This window comes from Leucopleurus acutus (assembly GCF_964270905.1).
Source record: "Leucopleurus acutus genome assembly, chromosome: 10".
Lineage (NCBI taxonomy): Eukaryota > Metazoa > Chordata > Mammalia > Artiodactyla > Delphinidae > Leucopleurus > Leucopleurus acutus.
The window spans coordinates 26912130-26933070 of NC_139153.1; the positions used below are offsets into that span (position 1 = coordinate 26912130).

The following is a 20941-nucleotide window of genomic DNA, read 5'->3' on the forward strand; positions in this document are numbered from 1 at the left end:
AAAGGAGCTGGGAATTTGTGTGTCCAGGGTGCGTGGGGGAAGTGGTGGTTTTAGAAAATCCTTATGAATAGATTTGCATAGATTAAGGAGATGTGTATACGTTTGCTTAGAAAAAATTGCCCTCGTTTTTATGGAAATGCCTGGATGCGATGCCTGATGCCCATTTGGGAAATTCATACACGACCCATAAATAATCACTAAGGTGATGGTACCTGAAGACAGGCTTTCCGGGCTCTGGCAACTGGGGAAGGGACGAATTATGACTCGGTTGCTTACTCGTCCCAGGAGTGTGACTTAAAGTCTCCCCAGCCAAATTTGAAAAGCGAAAAGGTTTCAGTGTGACCTGGGTCTGCTTTGTCTACAAATGGGCCTCTCTAGAGGGAGATGAGCTTGACAAATTCAAGGGGCTGAAAGCATGGCATCCTGAGGCAGCACGATTTGGAGGGACTGACAATGAATTCACGGACAGGGTGCCCACAGGTGAGACACTCTCCACACGCTGGCTTCCTGAGGACTCCTTCTCTCTGAGGTCTACACCACAGCAAAGGAGGAAGAAACCCGCATGCCTCTTCCCTTCACATTCCCCATCAGGAGCCCACTCGGGACAGGAATAGTGTTAGGATGGCCCAGGCATCTCTGCTTTATCTTTTGTGTGGTCGGTGGTGGCCCGACGGAAACTCACCTCAGCTGGCCAGGCTTTTTATTGGTGGTTGTTAATTTGGACTCTGTCCTGAGTGTTTCTTTGGGTCCCCCTCTCTGTCTCTGTTTCACATACACACCAGTACGGCAACAGCAGTCATTACCATCACAGCTCCCTCCTCCCTCTCCCCCTCCAAACACACGGTAACAACTCAAGGACGTCGGGAACCAAACAAACAAACCAAACCTGATGAGGAGTCAGGCCACCCGGGGTCCAGCCCCAGCCTTCCACTGACTCGTCATGTGACTTGGGAAGTACCTTAAGGTCTCCTAGCCTCAGTTTGTCTTCTGTGAAATGGGTACACTAACACCTCATAGAGCTGCTGGTGGAGGGGAGGGGAACAGATGAAAAATGGCTAAGGCTCTCAATGCACGTACAACCTGGGCTCAGCATCCTGCAGCCGTCTGTTTCCTCCTCCTCCTCCTGTGATGTGCCTGTTCCTCACACATCACCCTCCAGGAGGCTCTTGAAAGTTTCAACCTGTACGTGGTCCCTTTGCAATTCTGATTGGAGTCTCATTCCCCCCACACTCTCCCCTCCACTCTCCCCACTGCCACTCTTCACCTGCCAGTTGAAAGATCACTGCATTTCAAGGAGAGAAGTTACTCAGGGGAGTAAATTAAGCAAATGAACCCAGCTGAAGCAAGGGAAAAAAAAAAAAAAAAGGCTGAGAACCACCAGGCAGTTCCATTAGCTCTCAGTAGGCATTTGTGGAATAAATGAATGAAAGACTGACTGAAGGAATCGGGTCCCTGTGCTAAAGGCCACAGTTCCTGCCAGGCGGCTGGTGACCCGCAGCGTTAGAGCCGAGTTAAAGCGATGCAGTTCCAGCCACACACCTGCAGGGCAGAAGCACTCTTAACAGTTTCGGGTGGAGAGTGAGTCACTTTTATCAGGGTTTTGAATATTAAGAGCCCCATTTCCACTAAAAGAAGTTTTGAATTCCATATAATGATGCCAAACATTTCTTGAATATTTGTCTGTGTCAGGTACTAGTCTAAGTTTTTTGTTTGTTTGTTTGTACAAGTGTGTTATCCTATGTGGGCCTCACAGAACCAAGAAAAGTTATGATTTTCATTCCGGTTTACTGAAGAGGAAACCCAAGACCCAAAGAGTTAAGTAACTTATCCAAAGGCACACAGTCAACAATGGGTAAAGCCAAGATTGGAACTCAGTTGGATGCCAGGCGCCCAGCCATGAACCTCTCTGTTCTAGATGTCACATTGCGGCATTTACCTTTTTATTTACTCAGCCTCCAGGGTGGGCATGATCCACATATGGCTCCACGGACCCTGGCATAACTCCACAGCTCTTGCCACTGCTTGGATTCACACCACAGAGACTGGGAGGCCCAACTGGAGAAAGGGGGCCTACCAAGCTGCCACAGCCCCCGCCCGGGGTCTGCTGCATTCTGTGTGGACTTGACCTTATTTAAGCCCCTGGAAGACGGGAGGTGTGAGGCTCAGTCTCGGGATTGCCAGTGGCCTGCTCAGGGACCCTGGGCGTGTCCCTTCATTTGTCCACCTTTCAGGTTTTCTCATGTTAAATGGAAGGGTTTCCACTGAGTGATCCCTAAAGGGCTTGTGGGCTCAACTTTGACCAGATAAGGTTCTAAGACTAATGGTAGGATTCTATTCTGCTGCTGGGGTCTGCTCTCCCTGCCTCCTATTTTGTCCCAGATAAAGCGTCCACATTCTCTCCGGCTCCCCAACACCCCCTGCCTTCCTTCACCTCTCACCTGGGCCACTGTGATAGACCCCCTGCAGACCTCCCTGCCTTCACTCTTATCCCGATAAAGCATTCTCTATATGTTTTCCAGATTGAGCTATTTAGAATATAAATTAGTTCATATCACTCGTCTGAGAAAAATAATTTCCGTCATCGTCCAGTAGGTTGCATGTAAAACTCAAACTCTTTACTGTGTCTCCAAAGCCTTATGCGATGCGGCTCTCATCTGCCTTTTTGTTTTTAATCTAATTCCAACCCTCTGCCTCCCTACTCTTCAGCCACACTAGTCTTTTATACCTTTGCACTCGCTATTTCTTCTGCCTGGAACATTCTTTCCTCAGATCTTTGCCTGCTCTCTTCCTTTGTCACTGGATCCTTAGTTCTATTGTCCACTCTTTAGAGGGTCCTTCTTCCCTGATCACCAGACCTAAAAACACCCTCTCTCTCCCCAGTCACTCTCTTTCATGTTACCTTGTATTTTGTTGTTGTGGTCGCAGTGCTGCTGGTGGTGGTGGTGATGGTGTGCGTGTGTGTGTGTGTGTGTGTGTGTGTGTGTGTGTGTGTGTGTGTGTGTGTGTGTGTGTGTGTGTGTGTGTGTGATGTGGGTTTTTTGTACCTCTTCTTGCCTTTTTGTTCTTGTTTACTTGTCTGTTTAATTATCTTCTTTCACTAGGAGATAACTTCAGGGAAAGTAGGAAGTCTGTTTGTTTTGCATAACACTGTATCCTCAGTGTCTAAGAGAATGTTTGGCACTTAGTAGATGCCTAATAACATCTCATGAATGAATCAATCAATCAACATGAGAACAAGTTAGGCTTGAGACAGAGGAAAAGAAACCTGCTTCTCAAAAGACCTTAGACTTGAAATGCAGCACAGGTGAACAAAGGTGATTGACTGACTCATACTGATGGACACAGACTGTACTTCCTCATTCAGGGAACCTTCTTGAAAGGTTGCAGATTTCTGTATCATGTTGATTTAAGTGGAGGCCGTGTCAAAGACAGTGGAGAGCTCCTTTTGTAAACCATATGGATCAGGTGTTCTATAGAAGCTTGGGTGCCCAGGGTTCAGTTTATCTAGGCCCACACAGATATTTGGATATTTGAATACTTGACTGTAAGTTTGTCATCAGAGAGCAAATAGTCTTGTCAGTCAGTCACTGATACCGTCCTGACTTCCATTCTAGCGGACAGTTCAGAAAGTCGGCTACCACTGTGCAACATGCCATCAGAACTGACATGAATAAAGCAATATGCCATTGTTTGATGGTTCTTGTTTGGAAAAAATGATACTAGCATTGTCACTACTGCCTTCAAAATAACATTTACCCATTATTAGACTATTAAAAATAGTACAGTGTTCTCTGAGTTGGGTATTTATAGAGAAGGTTAAATAGATGTAAATAATCTGTGATTCTCTGAAAACATCATCAGCAATGCTAATTTCCAATATGGTCAGATCTTCAACTCTGATCTTTCAACTGAGCGTGGCTTTCAGACAACTTCAAATGAATTTTTTTTCTAAACCGAAATGCCTGTCTCCCCTTTGGTGGACACACCACCTGGTAAATGCAACAGCTCCTTTCCCTTACAGCTTCTGTTTCCAAACATCTGGCTTCTCACAAGGGGTCCTTTCAGGCCTGTCTGCTTCAGGTTGGGATGGTGGGAGGCCTAGCTTTCTAAGCATTTAGCAAACACTGAAAGGAAAATTGCAGCGCCATGAGGACCTCTCCCTCCATTGCTGCAGGGAGAGGAAGGTAATCCAAGACAAGAAGATTACTCTGGCCACACTAATAAATGACTGAGGGCATTAGCTAAGTTTCTTCCATTTTGCTCCCCAAACAATTTCAACTCTTTCAAGCTATAGGAATGAGAGCACTTATATTTTATCTACTTATGGAACCACCTTGAAATCTTTAATGGTGCCTTCCTTACTCTGACTGCAAACAGCTCCTGGCAGGAATGAAAGGCCATTTATTCTGACGTGGACAGGTAAATAGGGTCAGGGCAGAACTTTCTAGACCTCTTGTTATTTATTTCTCTGGAGGGAGAAAGAGTGTTTTCCTCCAACTCTGTCTCTTTTCTTTTTCAAAGACCTAATGAGATAAAGTAATATCAAGAACATTTGAACATTTATTAGGTTATTAGCTTTTCTCAGGAGAGTTCAAGGCTGGCAAACAGAAGCTGAACACAGAGAAGAAGTTTGTGGAAACAAGAGAAACTAAGAAATATAGTGGAACAAGGTTTGAGGAGTGTTTGGGTATTGGGGTGGAAACACAGCCCTGCCTAGGAGGACAAGGGAGACAAATGATAACGGACATAGCAAATGAAGCAGACAGAGAAAACAAACTGCTTACCAAAGGAGAAAGGCGGGGGAGGGATGAATTAGGAGTTTGGGATGAACAGATACAACTATATACAAACTAGATAACCAACAAGGACCTACTGTAGAGCACAGGGAGCTACAGTCAATATCTTATAATAACCTATAATGGAAAAGAATCTGCATAAGAACATATATATAACTGAATCACTTTACTGTAGACCTTAAACATTGTAAATCAACTATACTTCAATAAAAAATGATAAAAGTTAAAACAAAAACCAAAAAAAAAACCCCAGCAAGTGAAAAATGTTTGACAAATTCTCTGAAAACTGTGAGTCCAAGCAGGATCATACCGTATCCATCTCCGTACCCTCCAAAGCCAAGTGCCTGACACAGAGCAGCCAAGCAAAGATGATTTGCTGAATGCAGGAGGACAGAAGGATTGCGGGGTAAGATACGTATGGTGAAGTGCACGACGGCCTTTCGGGCAGACACTGTGCTGCACAGCTCCCCTTCCCCCCACTACTCTGTGTCCCAGGCTGACCTAACTGGACCACATGAATGAGCTCCCATCTCCTGAGGCATCCCAGTGGAGGCACAGCCAATGGGAAGTAATGCCAGGAGGTCTGAGGCCAAGAGGAGACTGAAGCCTGGGTACTTATTCTCTCGGTCCCTCCTGATGGGTTTCTAAGTGGGGTCCGTCCCTCTAGCAAAGACTACAGGTGCCGTAAAGTTGCCTTCTCCACACACTTTGTCTCTCTTTCGGTCTCTCTGTCCTCCCCCGCTCCACTTGACCCTTTGGGCTTGGGGGGGTAACAGCTCGTCTCAGTTGCTATCCTTAAGGTGCTGCATGGGCACCATCCCTTTTTGCTTTACTTAAGTCTTCCCTACTCCTTTTTAATAAGTCCCCTCCCCTTAAAAAAAAAAAAAAACTCCCCTTAATCACCCAGTTTGAGTGTGCCAGCTCTTTCCTACCTGGAGCCTGACTACACAAACAGGTGGACCTGAGTTCCAGTTCTGTCCCTTACTCCATGTAGAGTCTTCTCACTCGCCATCACCTATAAGATCGAGTACTTGTAAACTACTGCATGCAGAGTGTAAGTACAGAGCAAACGCACAGCATCTAACAAGGTGGGGACAGTTATACTCCTGATAGTGATACTCTCTGCCAGGTTCTGTTTGCTTTATAGAGATGATGCCTGGCTGTTTCATTTCTCCTTTAGAGGGAAGAGATTGTCAGGGTTTGGAAAGAAAAGGACAGCCCATGCCTTGTTCAGAAAGACTTAACATATTTTCCTCAACTATGAGGGAGTTATACGAATGACACTGAGGCATAAGGCTTAAGTAAGTAAGTATTTGTTGAAAATGGTTTTGAATGTTGACATTTCTGAATATTCATAGTATACACATGGGTCCATCTACTCGGTCTACAGAGCAGGTCTTTGGAGAGTTGCTTCCTTCTGACACTCCATGGACGGCAGTCTAGGGATTCCCCAATATCCATCCATGATCTCCTGGACTGCAGGCAATAACTCCAGAACTATTATAAGCTGGGTAATTTCTGCTTTCATCCCTGCTCTAATTAAATATTTCAAGCCAATAGAGGGATTGAGTACCTTTAGGAACGCTCTAGAGATCTCAGAAAAACCAACTCTGGAGAGAAGGGGACTCAGGTTTTATATATCACAGCTAAAGCCTACTCGGGGCTCATGTTTTCAATAGGGAAGAACAATCCTCAAATCCACGAGAACTTTGTTATTCTCCCACAATGAAAGGACAGTCATTCATTAGTCTAAAATTTCAGTTCAGCAATTGTTCATGGAATGAGTGCTATATGTCAGGCATGTGCTAAGTTCGGTGGATTCAGTGGTGAAAAAGATAAATAATAGTCTCTGCCTGATAGATTCTTACTGATTTATCTGCATAAGTCAGGAACCTACCGGGGCTTGGTGCATAAATAGCGCTCAAAACATATTTGTTTAATGATTGAATAGTGCTGAATTACTCTGATGTACTTCTTAATTATAGAGGCAAACACGTGAACATGTCGGCCTACCCTCACATGTAAAATATAACCATAAAATAAATATTGTTGTTAAATTCTTGTATGTACCAGAATATAGATAGTACATCCAAACGACCAGATCATCTCAGCTCACAGTATAATTATAAGGATAATCTTTAATATCATAGCTTTCAAGCTGAATGCTAGAAATTCCATGGAACTGCTCCTTGGCACACAATGGAGGTGGGAAGATGGCGCAGGCGGCTCCACACCCTTCTTTGCTCCAACCCCTCCACTCCACTCCACTGGTTGCTATTCTATATCCCAGGCTTCTATATACGGTGGTATAAGAAGAGAATGTTCTATGTCTTAAGCAAAAAAGCATGGAGAACCACTGATGCAATGGAGGAATCTGGCAATTGTCATTTTATTTTTTAGCTGTAATAAAATCTCTAAATCTAAATTATGACTTAAAAAATTTTTTTATCGGCATATAATTGACTTACAAGGTTGTGTTAGTTTCAGGTGTACAGCAAAGTGAATCAGTTATACATATACATATATCCAATATTCTTTTTTTTTTTAGATTCTTTTCCCATAAAGGCCATTACAGAGTATTGAGTAGAGTTCCCTGTGTTATGCAGCAGGTTCTTATTAGTTATCTATTTTACATATAGTAGTGTGTATGTGTCAATCCCAATATTCCAATTTATCCCTCCCCCACCTTATTCCCTGGTAACCGTAAGTTTGTTTTCTACATCTGTGACTCTACTTCTGTTTTGTACATAAGTTCATTTGTACCCTTATTTTTGGATTCCACATATAAGCAGTATCATATGATATTTGTCTTTCTGTGTCCGACTTAACTTCACTCAGTATGACTATCTCTAAGCCCATCCATATTGCTGCAAATGGCATTATTTCATTCTTTTTTATGGCTGAGTAATATTACACTGTATATATGCACCACATCTTCTTTATCCATTCCTCTGTTTGGCAATTGTCATTTCTTGCAGTGGGTCTTTGTGATACAAATAACAATGCTAATGTTTATTCCTGGGTATTAGCCTAAGCTCTGTTCATGCACTATCTCATCTGATTATCATTCAACCCTGTGATCTAGAAGCTATTGTTATTTTCATTTTACCAATGAGGAACCTAATGTTTACTGCAATTCAGAACTTGGCCCAAATCTGCACAGATAAACAGTGTTAGAGCTAGGGTTTGAACCTAGGTTGTCTGACTCAAAAGTCCTGGTTGTAAATCTCATTACCAGCCTTGCTAATGTGTGCAATTTTGGCATGTACTGTATATACAAGGTGGGCAGCTGACCGTCACTTCTCTGACTGAGCTTATACTTACTGGAAAACAAAAATGATGATGTATTTCAATGGCATAATTTCTGATGATAATATCTGCTGTTCTGCTGTAGAGGGTTAAAAGTGGTCTCACCAGAAACCCCTAGACAATAGACTCATTCTTCCCACTAATCTTGCACAGCACCCAGTTACTGCGCTGCATATAGTAGGTACTAAATACGTCTTTGTTAAATCAGGAAGAGAAAATGAATGAACTTTCTTAAGCCCACATTCATAACTCTAATCAGAAAGAGCAAAGATACAGCTCTCTGTTTTCATATCATTTTTTTTATAATAGAGAGAGCTCCATCAGCTTACAAGTTTGGCTGTTCCTGACACATATTTCTTAAAGCCTGGTGCAGAACCACAAGATGAATAGGGGTTGCTATGATAAGGATTAAGACTTTATATCAGAAAGAATCCCTGAGGTCCATTTTTTACATGAATCTTGCCGGTAATACAATAAGAGGGAGGGAAGAAAAACATGGAGACTATTTTCAATAATCTTGCTCAGTACACTGAGAAACGAATAGTAAATCAGATCATGAGCTATGTGACTTCACTGATGGGCTCCCCATGAAGAGAGGGGTCATGGCCAAGTGTGTACACTTGTGGGCCCCTTTCTAAACTTCAATTTCTTCACCTGTAAAATGAGAATAATGCTGATGCTAACGTGTTATAAATAACACAGGGAAGGAAGCCTGATGGTAATTATAACAACACAAGTGTCTTGTACTGTCTCTCCCTGCTAACGCTTAAGGCCAGATAGATTTAAGAATCAAATCCGTGCAAAATGGCTTTCAGGTTTTCCTTTCCTTCCCAACAAACATGCCTCCAAAACCCACACTAAATTACAGCTCTTAATAAAATAGGGCGTCTGTAGGAAAGAGAATGAGGTCTGTGTCCACCCCACGTAGTTTACAAAATGTAGAATTTGAAAAATGAGAGCCGTGGAGCTCCAAGCATACTAGCCATGGCCAATTTGGTTGATTCCATCTGAAACTATTCCCAGTCCATCCCACCTTCCCACCGCAGCCCAGCTTAGGGATGTGATTTGTTATGATGGGGTGCAGCAAGAGAATGGGGTCCGTCAAAGAGACCTGGAGCATTATTTTAACTTAAGGGCTTATGAATCTTTGAAAAACCTCTCTTTTTGGCCTGAGTATGTCCTACCCAGAGGTGTCTCTGGATTCCTATGATATGGGATTTGGCCATTTGGCTTAAAGCAAATTAAGTCTCTGTTGGCCAATTCATCTGGCCAATAAAATCTCTCATAATTTTACAAACCCAAAAGATCCCTCCTATCTGGGGATGCTTCCTGCATTCTTAATTTATATTTTTCCCAAATCCTTGGATTCAGGACTACCAAGAAAGATGCTGCAGCCTTGGCTATCTCACAGGGCAGCTGTGATGCCAACACAAGACATCTTTGGTGAAAATACTCTGAGAATTGAAATTTACAGTTCTAAAGAGAGCTCCTGTTCATGTCTGTGCTCAGTGTCTGCCTCCATAAACATACCATGCAACCATTCCCACTGTATTACTTGATTATTTATTATTGCAGGCCAGCTTAGAATGGTTCAACGTGCCATGTGCACTCACACAGAGGGAGTTTTCTTTTTCAGCTGTGCATCTATTTTTAAAACAGACTGTTTTACCAATGTCTCCCTTAAAATGTTAGCTCCTTCATAAACCATCCCCGAGTTGTTAAATGATACAAATTAAGAGAGTGAAGCTGAAGAACAGGACATTCTGATATTTCCAGAATGTCACTTATCTCAACGCTAAGAGCAGCCCTTTTCCTCCCATCTCTAGGGAACTGTGGGCACAGAAACTCCCTGTAAGGGACGAGAAACACAACTTGTTCTGACATTAGCTGTAGTAGTCTAAGGGAAGTCAGCCTTGCGTTCTGTTCAGAAAAAGAAGAAGAGTCCACCCTTTCTGTTCGGATACCACGTTGCTCTGGGACGTGGATCCTGGGGATCAAAGCCACTGAGAAGTACGGTTCTCAAACCTGGCTGCACATCTGGATCACCTGAGCAGCTCAGACGAGTCAGGAATTACCAGTTCCAAACTCAGACCTCCTGAATCATAAGCCAGAAGGGTCCCCACCTCGTTCTCCCCGGTGAGAATTGGATAGGACACAGGTGTTAGTGACCCCCTGCACAGTGGATGAGGTCAGTGCTTGGATTAAATTATAGTCAACACAGCCACGATGTTTGTCACACACGGTGAGATCCATATTCACCCAAGGCTCTGAGTAGGAAGAAGAGTCTCACCTCCAGAAAGGAAGGCTGCCTTCCAGAATCTGTGCCATGGGGATGGGAGTGAGATTTCAGTGAGCACGCTCTCACACACACAGACAAGAGGGGAGACCAACACAAAGATAATGACGGCAATGACCATGACGGGTATTTATGTGCCAGGCCCCGGCCTGAACACTTCATATGAATTAACTCATTTCATCCTTCTGAAAATATGACCAACTAAAAAAATCCAAGTCCCCCAACCAACAAAAATGCTCCTTGAGCCGTTTGCCAGAATCAGCCTGGATCCTGCCCTCTCCCATGAAACCAGCCCCAACCCTTTCCAGGAGCCAGGAGCAGGCTGTCTTCAGTTGTCTTCTCCAGCAAGCTTCCTCCTGAGACAATACTCTAAGGGCAAGTAGTTTATTCGGAAGGTGATTCGAGGAAAGGCAGGGAGGGATTGAGTCGGGGAAGGGAAGGGAGCTAGCAAAGGATGCATTAATGGGTAGGTCACCATGAGGTGCAGGAAACTGGCCCAGTTATTTTCCAATCCTTTTTCGGCTCCCGCAAGCATTAAACACCCTGCCGATCCCGCTTGCGGGGTTAAAGCCCTCAGGCTGAGAGGCCGGGTCCCTGGAGAATGATACCAAGGGCCTATGTTGGTGCAGTGAGTGCTCAGGATAAGGTATGGCCTTGGCACTGACTGCTGCACAGCTTACAGGTACCTTTGAAAGGTCTAAGTCATCAGCAGGAAAGGAAAAAAAAGGGAAGGAGGAAACCATGACTCTTTTTTACGAGGGCAGCAAGGAAAGACTACGTTGGTTGTTGCTCTATTTCTCTCGTGTGACTTTTTTCTTTGTGTTTGTTTGGTTTTTAAGGGGCTTGGTGATTTTTGGAACAGACCAAGCTTCTCTTTTCACCTGTTTGCTTTAATGTTTCTGCCCCTTTGCTTGTGCTGTTCCTGCCAATAAAATGCCTTTACTTTTCCTCTTGGGTAACTACGTCCCTACTGGCCCTTCAAAGACCAATGCAATTGCCTCTGCTATCCATTCTAGTTTGTTTTTTTCATTTATAGTCCCTATTTCCTTTGGTCTGACTCACAGTTAACCACCTTGATGTTTGTCTCTCCCTTTTAATCCAATTTTTTGCAAGTGATAGGTGCTCAATAAATGCGTATTAAATAGATGGACAGACCACTTCTAAATAAAGAGATTTCAAGCTTCTTCCCTATGATTTATCTTCAGACCCTAGGCATATGGTGGCGGAAGGGATATCTTGTCCCTCTTTGTACAATTTCAAAATTCTGTTAGTTCATGCAGTGTTACGGATTTCTAGCATTTTCCTCCCCTTCCTTCATAAAGGCCCAATACTGTCTGATTGCAATGAGGGCTCAAATAACGTTTTAGTAGTGAGGTGGTGCAGGTGAGTTGACAAATCACACTAGTCAGTGAACTAGCTTTCCTGAAGACAGTGAAAGAAATAGAGAAGCATGGTTGACTCTGCTGAGAAGCATTGTTGACTCTGCTGAGAAGGGCAACAGCCTCACAAATCACCCTCCACTTTCAAAAGCAAATCTCCACATGTTTTTTGTTGAAAAGCGTCTTTCCCTGTTGGGGATTTGTTATTTGGTTTGATTTGTGAACTCCTACTCATCCTTCGAAACCCAGCTCATTTGTCACCCCTCTGGTGAAGAGGAAAAGGAGAAAGGAGCTGTGGAGCACTTATTCTTTTCCAGGCACTGTGTGGGGCACTTATGTTCTTTTATTTTATTCTCCCAACAACACTGCAAGGCAGGCATTAGTCCCATTCTCCAGAAAAGAAAAGTGGGGCTAAAAAAAACCTAGCTAATATGTGATGAAATCAAGATTTGAATCCAAGTCTTGCCTTATATATAATACTGTATATAATAAGCTTTGAGTTTACATGTCCTTACTCAGGGTTATAATTAAATCCTCACAATAAAGCTGTTAGTTGGATATTATCAACCACACTTCACAGGGACAGAGGACCTAGGGGGTCTTTTCTTGTCTCCATTTTCTCTTCTTCCATAGTGGCTGACATGTTTCAGTTACAGTATTTGTTTTAATATTTCACAATTATGTGCTTATATTTCTATTTTCCAAACGACAATATAGTTTCCACAGGGTTTCTCTCACTGTGTGTGTGTATGCACACACATGTGCACACACACACATCTTCAGAGTAGAAGTAAATAAATGAATGTGTGGAATAAATGAACAAACTCACTCTGCACCCTAAATTATCACGTAAAAATAAGTCAATGCTTTGGAAAAGTCCGTAATTTATGTGACAAACTAACCTTTGGCAAAACAGGGTTATGGAATGTTTAACGTCCTTAGCACAGTGAGTCCACCTAGAATGTATTTCATTTATTCATTCCGGTCACTAATATCTTTACCTCTTTGACACCTGATAATGTGCTTTGGATTTAATGTGTTTTGGATTCCCAGATCTGGCTCTTGTCTTTCCTTGGATAGAGGCAAGACCAGGAAAATAAGCAGGCAAAGGACATGTTACCAAGCTTCTGTACACTAAAGGTCATGCACCTTACTCAGATTAGAGGCTTCCTGGTCCTTACTCAGAGCGTAATTACTCTTATCCTACAAATAATCTTAATAAAGTGGGTTTTTCTAAGATGACAGCTTATTAGAAGAGGCCAAGCAAAATGGAACAAACTGTCAGAGGCAGGCACTCTTAAAGCCCATGGGAGCAAGAGAGAGCACGGAAACAATAAAAAGGGGATAAGTGAGAACTTGAAAGCATAACATTCTCAGAATATTTTATGTAAGGGTGAAGAAACCCTACTTTGCTCCACAAAGATCTGAAGATGTCATTGCATTAGGGCAAAGAACAATATTGTCAAAAACTATGTTATGTTCAAACGGTTTTTATCAACTCTATTTTAAAACACAAGGACATGAACAACTTACACTTTTAAAGAATGACTTCCGTTCAAAATAGTTACAATCTTTTTTTAAAAAGGAACTAAAATTTTGGTTCTTAAATGGGCAAAACTTCAATTATCAGAAATCATGGCAATTAAAGAACGAATTGTTCCCTGGGGGTTCCAGAGATTGCTAAAGCGTTACATATCTGAGACGGTGCCAGCTCTGGTAATATGCAGAGTGCCCAGAGGGCTAAGAATAATTGTACATCTCATGGCTAAATTCCACTTGAGATCCAAGGCCACTGGATGTATCTTAGAGAACTACTTTGCTTTGGCAATTTCAGGATCTTTCCATTGTTACCCACTTGCATGCACTGCAGAACAGAAGGCTATATTGATTGGTTTATGATATGCAAATTATGGATCCAATTCTCTCAGTATAGTGAGTAATGAAGTGGTTGATCTTATTCTCACTGTGGTTCCTCTTACTGTGTTTTTCCTTTCAATCACTGTTTATTGCACCAACAAAGTTATAGCTACCTACATGAAGTAACAAAGTCACAAAGGAAAAAAAGCCCACAGCCCTAACTTATGAACATATCAGTTCTTTGCTTTTTTAAAATATGTCGTCCAGTTCTTGTTCGTATATGTGGTTTATTGATGCAAAAAAGTGATGCTCTGATTCCTTTCACCCACGCTCATTCAGTGACACTCTGTAACTCTTCTTATGTAAGAAATAGAGTCCACTTCTGCCCTGCTTGAATCTGGACTCACTGATTACTTCCTTTGGTCAATAGAATGTGGCAGAAGTGAAGTTGTGCCTGTTCTCAGCCTAGGTCTCAACTTATCTTGCAGCTTCCACTCTCTTTCTTGGAAGTTTTCCAAGCAAGCATGTGAATAATGCTGGGATAGCCTGATGAATGATTTGGAAAAGACCCATGGTCTAGTCACTACCTTGCCCAGCCAACAGCCAGCTGACCGCTTAAATATGGCCATGAGGTTGTTCCAGACTAGTGAGTCTCTGGCTGACTTGACAGCTGACTATAGACACAAGAGCAAGCCCAGCTCATCACCAGCAAGACTGTTTATCCATAGATCGATGAGAAATAATAAATGCCTACTGTTAGGTGGTTTGTTATGTAGCAATAGCTGACAAAATATGCATGCTTATAGTTGACCTAGTGGTAATCCTGTTATAAGTCATGCTTTTTAATGGCTCTCTGACATGTCATACAATGGATATACAAAAATTTATTTAAATATTCCCTCTATTGCTGGATATTTAAATTGTCTACAGTTCCTTAGGAGAGGCAATGATGCAGTGCAATGAGCATGTTATTGGTCTTCTAATTTGCTGCACTGGCTCACAGAACTCAGGGAAACGCTTCACTTGCTATTACTGGTTTATTATAAAGGATATTATCAAGGATGCAAATGAACAGCCAGATGAAGAGGTACATAGGGCAAGGTCTGCGAGGATCCTGAGCACAGGAGTTTCTATTCCTGCGGAGCTGGAGTTATGCTACCCTTCTAGCACGTGGATGCAGTCACGAACCCGGCAGTTCTTTTTTTTTTTTTAAATTAATTAATTTTTGGCTGCGTTGGGTCTTGGTTGCTGCGCACAGGCTTTCTCTAGTTGCAGCGAGTGGGGGCTACTCTTCGTTATGGTGTGTGGGCTTCTCACTGCAGTGGCTTCTCTTATTGCGGAGCACGGGCTCTAGGAGCGCGGGCTTCAGTAGTTGTGGCTCGTGGGGTCAGTAGTTGTGGCTCATGGGCTTAGTTGCTACGCAGCATCTGGACCAGGGCTCAAACCCATGTCCCCTGCATTGGCAGGCAGATTTTTAACCACTGAGCCACCAGGGAAGTCCCCCCAGGAGTTCTTTAAACCCCATCATTTAGGGGGTTTTATGAAGGTTTCATCACACAGGCGTGATGGATTATTAACTCAATCTTTAGCCCTTTTCCAGTCCTTGGAGGCTGGAGAGTGGGGCTGAAAGTTTTAAGCTTCTCATGAAGATTTGGTCTTTCTGGTGACCAGCCCCCATCTTGATGCTATCTTGGGGCCTGCCTCATGAGAACAAAATACGTTCCTATCAGTCAGGAAATTGCAAGGGACTTAGGAGCTCTGTGTAAGACAGTCCTATCAGCCCCATCACTCAGAAATTTACAAGGTTTTAGGATCTCGGTGCAAAAAACTGGGGATGAAGATCAAAATATATATTTCTTGTGATATCGTAATATCACACGTTAAATATAAATAAGCAGATAGACGACAATGCATCTGAGGAAACCAGTGCTTAGAGGGAATTATGGGTTTACTCAGCTTCCATTTCATCTATTCAGTTTTTATTGAGACGAGAAGCACTGCAAGCATCAATGTCCAACAACAGCACAACTGTCCTCAACCTTGTAAATCAGAAATCAGCAGTCTGGTGGTTTCCAAACACCAACGCCTGGCAAGAACTAAGTGGGTATACAAGTCTGAGCCAATGAACTTATTTAACGTACAGATTCTTGAGAGGCACAAAGCCAAAGATTCTGAGGCAACAGGTCTGGAGTTGGGTCCGAGAATCTGTATGTTTTAAGATTTTGCCCATGTGATTCTGCTATACAGCCAGTTTGGCGAATCACTGCCTCATTAACCACCCCCTCCTCGTTTTTCAGGTGGAAGATCAAGACCGGGAAAGATGAAATAAGAAGCTCAAATCTCCTTAGGGAGTCAAGCAATGGCTGAGCTGGGATTGGAACCTACGCTTTGGGACTTCTGAGCCACTGTTCCCATATGGCTTACAACTGGGAGAGTAATCCTGAGTTCATCAAAGGACAGAAATCTGCTGACACCCTTGTTCCAAGCACTTAACTTTTCTTCCCAAGGCCAGCCTTTACCTCATCTTCACTGATACATACGTTATACACTGGGAAAATGATTAATGTGAATATCTTTTTTTCTTCACTGAGAACATGTCCTCTGAACTGTAACCAAAGTAACTGACTTTCAGACAAGTTGAAATATACCAAGAACTAGTTTATCTTGTATATCAATATAGAGCTCAGTGTTAGCTTTCAAAAAAAGAAAGCAGTAAATAAAATCAAGACAACAGATTCTTCTAAATTTTATTGTCTCCATGAAGCTTTGTAATACTTTTTTTTAAGATAAAGAGCTTACCGTTGCATATAACTCATCCTTTCAAACAAATAGCACAAGATTTGTTTTGTCTTCCACATTCGAGGTTTGGGAAGACATTCTTTTGTCATGTTATTTCTTTAAGAAATGGAGCTGTCAAGATAGGTATCACAACAAGAGTATTTATTTTGGTAGACCTGGAAGGATTGATAGGGTTTTAGAGTTATTTAAAAATTATTTTAAATTAATTTGGAAGTTGAATTCCAGCTCAAAGCAAGTCAAACTATTTACAGAGACAAAAAGAAAAATTCCAGCCCAACTTAATTATCTGTAAAGTCTTAAGCTCCATGTGGTTTAGCAATGAAAGTAATTCCTAGTATAAAGATTAAAAGCTTGACACTTGAGAAGACAAGTGTTTGAATGCTTCTCTACTTAGAGACAAGTGACCTTGGAAAATAACTCAGCTTCTCTGAGCCTTAACATCTCCATCCATATAATGGGGATAATTATAGCATACTTTTTTTGAATGCTCAACATTTACCGCATATCATTATTTCATCTATTACTTATAAGAACTCTGATGTAGGTGCTACTGTTACCCCCATTTTATAGATGCAGAGACTGAGGCTCAGAGGGGTTAACTCGTCTAGGTCACATAGGCAGTGAGGGATAAATTTGAAACTAGGCAGGCTGATTCTGGAACCTAAGCTTGTAGCAACTAGGCCACAGTGAATCGGTCTTTATGAAGTGCTACAAGGAATAAATAAGATGTTCTCTACCAAGTGCTTGGAAATAGTGAGAGCTCAAAAACGGCGGTTCTAATACCATTACTGGCAGAGGAGTACCTTGAGATGGATTACTTACACGGGGAACCCTCTGCTAGAGCTGTAAGCTACCTTCATGTGTGCCTTTAATGATCCCTAGTGCATATACCTATAATAATAAATTAACTTACACCTGCATCTTTTCCTTCTCTTTCAAATTATGTCTATTATGGTCAGAAATATGCAGAAAAGTATTCACTGAATCCCACCATTCAGATAAATACTTTTAGTGAAGAGGAGATCTTTCCAGTCTCTTCTCTATGCAAATGAATATTCATTTTTTTTTTAACCAAAATATGGATTACTCTACACATAGGATTTAATCTTGCCTTCCCTTCCTGATGATTATATTCTAACTACTTCCCCCATTCCACATACTAGTCTGTGAAAACAGGATTTTTCAATGGCACATCATTTCATTTTATAAACAAGCGAGGTAGGCAGACTCTGCCCTTTCCCTCTCCTGCCTCCTTAGAGGATGGGGCTAATGTGACTGGGATCCTGCACACGCCCTAGTAAGAAAGATCACTGTGTTAAATATTCACACCCAGAGCTCTTGCTTTCCCCTTGTCTCCCTCTCTTAATTTGGCTGAAGGAGGAAGATAACCGTCATTTGCACTTTTTCCTTTGTTCTCTCTGCTCTCTGGATAGAGCGTGGTGTAATGAGATTTGGCTTTGGATTTATGAAGAGTGGGAGAGAAAATTCTCCTGCGTAAACATAACGTCTAGTATACCTTACGGATATGCCTCCACTCTCCAAAGTGTCCCATATTGTCAAAGGGACTGTTAACATTGTGTACGTTTTACACACATTTACAAACATTATGTGTTTGTTAATAAAGGGATTAGAAACCTGTCCTGGGGCATTGGTATATTAAACTCAGACAATTCAAGCTTGCTTTTTTTTAAAAAAAAAAATTAATTATTTATTTATTTTTGTCTGCGTTGGGTGTTTGTTGCTGCACGTGGGCTTTCTCTAGTTGCGGCGAGTGGGGGCTACTCTTCGTTGCGGTGTGCGGGCTTCTCGTTGCAGTGGCTTCTCTTGTTGCGGAGCACAGGCTCTCGGCGCGCGGGCTTCAGTAGTTGTGGCTCGCAGGCTCTAGAGCCCATGCTCAGTAGTTGTGGTGCACGGGCTTAGTTGCTCCGCAGCATGTGGGATCTTCCTGGACCAGGGCTCGAACCCGTGTCCCCTGCATTGGCAGGTGGATTTTTTTTTTTTTTTTTTTGCGGTACGCGGGCCTGTCACGGTTGTGGCCTCTCCCGTTGCAGAGCACAGGCTCCAGACGCGCAGGCTCAGTGGCCACGGCCCACAGGCCCAGCCGCTCTGCGGCATGTGGGATCTTCCCGGACCGGGGCACGAACCCGTGTCCCCTGCATCGGCAGGCGAACTCTCAACCACTGCGCCACCAGGGAAGCCCTGGCAGGTGGATTCTTAACCACTGCGCCACCAGTGAAGTCCCAAGCTTGCTTTTTTAAAAAAAAACAAATATGGATTCTGGATACTATGGTTTTCTTACCTGATACAAAACACATCTGAGGTAATAATAATTATAATAAAATTGGAGTGATAAGTACCTCTCTGCATCTCTCTCAACTTCTGACCCTGGTATGATAAACAAAATTCTAAGACGGCTCTCAAGTTTCCCCACAGGTATACATATCCTATGTAATCCTCTCACCTTGAACGTGAATGAGACCTGTACAGAGGATAGAACAGCACTCCAGTGATTACGTTACATATGTGGCAAAGGTGAAGAAATTTTGCAAATATAATTAAGGTTCCCAATCAGGCTGATTAACTTGATTAAGTTAATCAAAAGGAAGGTCATCCCAGATGGGTCTGATCTAATCATGTGAGCCCTTTAAAAGAGGTTCTAAAGGTCAGAGAAAGAAGCCACAAAGATTTGAGAAAGCAGACAAGAAGAACCAAGCTGCAGTGTTGTAGAGACAGCCACATAACAAAGACAGCTGCCTGCAGAGTTTAGGGTCTCAATCCTACAGCTGCAAGGAACTGAATTCTGCCAACAACCAGAGATCTTGAAAGAGGACCCAGAGCCTCAGAAGAGTTTGCAGCCCTGATTTCAGCCTGAGCAGATAACCCAGCTAACTGCTGTCCTGTGGGAACTGTGAGATAATAAATGTGTTGCTTTAGGTCTGTAAGTAAGTTTGTCATAATTATCATGCAGTAATGGAAAATGAATACACCAGGTAACAAATGATCTGCTTTCTTTCACCAAAGATCTGTTTGCATTTTCTAGATTTTTTAAATTAATGGAATCATTCAGCATATACTTTTTTTCCCCTTCGGTCTGGATTTTCACTCAGCATAATAATTTTTCAGATTCACCCATTTTGTTGTATACCGGTACTTAGTTTCTATTCAGTGTATGGATACACCACATTTTGTGTATACATTCACGGACATTTAGGGAGTTTCCAGTTTTTTGGAAATTACAAATAAAACCACAAGTCTTATGTGGACATATGTTTTCATTTCTCTTATTTTAATTTGAATTTTCTTGATTGGTGCCACTGATTAATTTTTCCTATTTTATTGCCTCCTTGAGTGTCCTCTCCTGTGAATGGCCTCTTACTATCTTCTGCAATTTTTCTGTTGGGTTATTTTGTGGATTCTTCCTCACTGATTCGTAAGAGTTCTTCATGTATTAAAAATGCAAGTGCTTTGTTTATCCTTATACATGTTGAAAATGTCTTTTCCAAGTTGACTACTGTCTTTTAACTTTAAGATATCCTTTGTCATATAAAATTTTAATTTTAATAAAGTCTAAGTAATTTATCTTAAAAATGTTTGTTTTTATTACTTGTTTTAAGAACCCCCTCCCAGACCTGTAATAAAGATGTTTTCTTAATTTTTTTTTTTTATCATAGTTTTAGAGTTTTGTTTTTCCCATTAACATCTTTAATCCTTCTGGAGTTTATTTTTGTATGAAGGGAGGTAGGGGCACAATTATTTTTTTTTCTATAAGGAAAGCCAATTTTCTTAACTCTACTTATCAAATAGTTCATTCTTAGTCCACTGATTTTCAATGTCTGATATAACAATTCTTATATGTGCATGGATCTATTTTTCAGCTTTCTATTCTGCTGCACTGGTGTACTTGATTATTAATGAACTAATATGACACTGTTTTAAATATAATATCGTTGCAATCAGCTTCATATGACATTCGCTTCTCTTTCATCTTTTTTTTTTAATTTGTAACTTTAAAATTTTTTTTTTATTTTTAACATTTTTATTGGAGTATAATTGCTTTACAATGGTGTGTTAGTTTCTGCTGTATAACAAAGTGAATCAGCTATACATATACATATATCCCCATATATCCTCCCTCTTCCGTCTCCCTCCCACCCTCCCTATCCCACCCCTCTAGGTGGTCACAAAGCACCAAGCTGATCTCCCTGTGCTATGTGGCTGCTTCCCACTAGCTATCTATTATACATTTAGTAGTATAAATAAGTCCATGCCACTCTCTCACTTTCTCCCAGCTTACCCTTCCCCCTCCCCATGTCCTCAAATCCATTCTCTCTGTTTGTGTCTTTATTCCTGTCCTGCCCCTAGGTTCTTCAGAACCTTTTTTTTTTTAGATTCCATATATATGTGTTAGCATACAGTATTCTTTTTTCTCTTTCTGACTTACTTCACTCTGTATGAGTCTCTAGGTCCATCCACCTCACTACAAATAACTCAATTTCGTTTCTTTT

At 41.9% G+C, this 20941-nt stretch overlaps 1 protein-coding gene across 1 annotated transcript in view; it reads right to left on the reverse strand.

Annotated features, from left to right (window-relative positions):
• The window catches only part of SYNPR (synaptoporin), a gene marked incomplete at both ends in the record, with an annotated part of 288034 nt that overhangs the window by 144803 nt on the left and 122290 nt on the right, over window positions 1-20941 (reverse strand). The gene's annotated exons all lie outside the window — the stretch shown is intronic.